Source organism: Tupaia chinensis, unplaced genomic scaffold (genome assembly GCF_000334495.1).
Source record: "Tupaia chinensis unplaced genomic scaffold, TupChi_1.0 Scaffold000465_1, whole genome shotgun sequence".
In the NCBI taxonomy this organism is placed as follows: Eukaryota; Metazoa; Chordata; class Mammalia; order Scandentia; family Tupaiidae; genus Tupaia; species Tupaia belangeri.
The window spans coordinates 659,235-659,798 of record NW_006159974.1 but is presented as its reverse complement, the minus strand read 5'-3'; positions in this window follow the sequence as shown (position 1 = coordinate 659,798).

Below are 564 nucleotides of genomic sequence, written 5' to 3'. Positions count from 1 at the left end.
AGGATTCATTCATCTGCTTACTCAGCAAACACCAACGGTCCCCCTTCCTCTGTGTCATACCCCTTCTGGGCCAGCCCCTCGCTGGGTGTCCCAGGTCTGGACAGAACAATGGGAGCCAGGCTCTGCTGCTAGCAGCTGATTGGGATGGGGCTTCAACCCTCTCCCAACTGCAAGAGGCTGAGGAGGAACTGGGCTCTACTGCAGTGGAGTTTAAGAGAGCCAGCCCAGAGCCAGGCAGTGGCATAGCAGTAAGCAACTGGACCCACAGGAGAAAGGTCTTGGGTTTGTGTCCTGGGACCTCCCTGAGCACACTGGACTGGCTGAGGTGGGAAGGATCACAACACAGGAGATCCTGCTGGGAATGCCTATCTCTCTCTTTAAAAATTTTGTTTTTGGGACCAGCAGTTAGCGTAATGGCTATGTCACTGGACTCCCATGTAGTCAATTGCAATTCGAGTCCTGGACCCGGTGGCTTAAACTCACGCCAGGTGCGTGTGTGTGCGTGCCCAAGATCCCGAGAGGAGAATGGAGGAGAAGGGATTGCGGTGTGGCCATCCCCCCTGG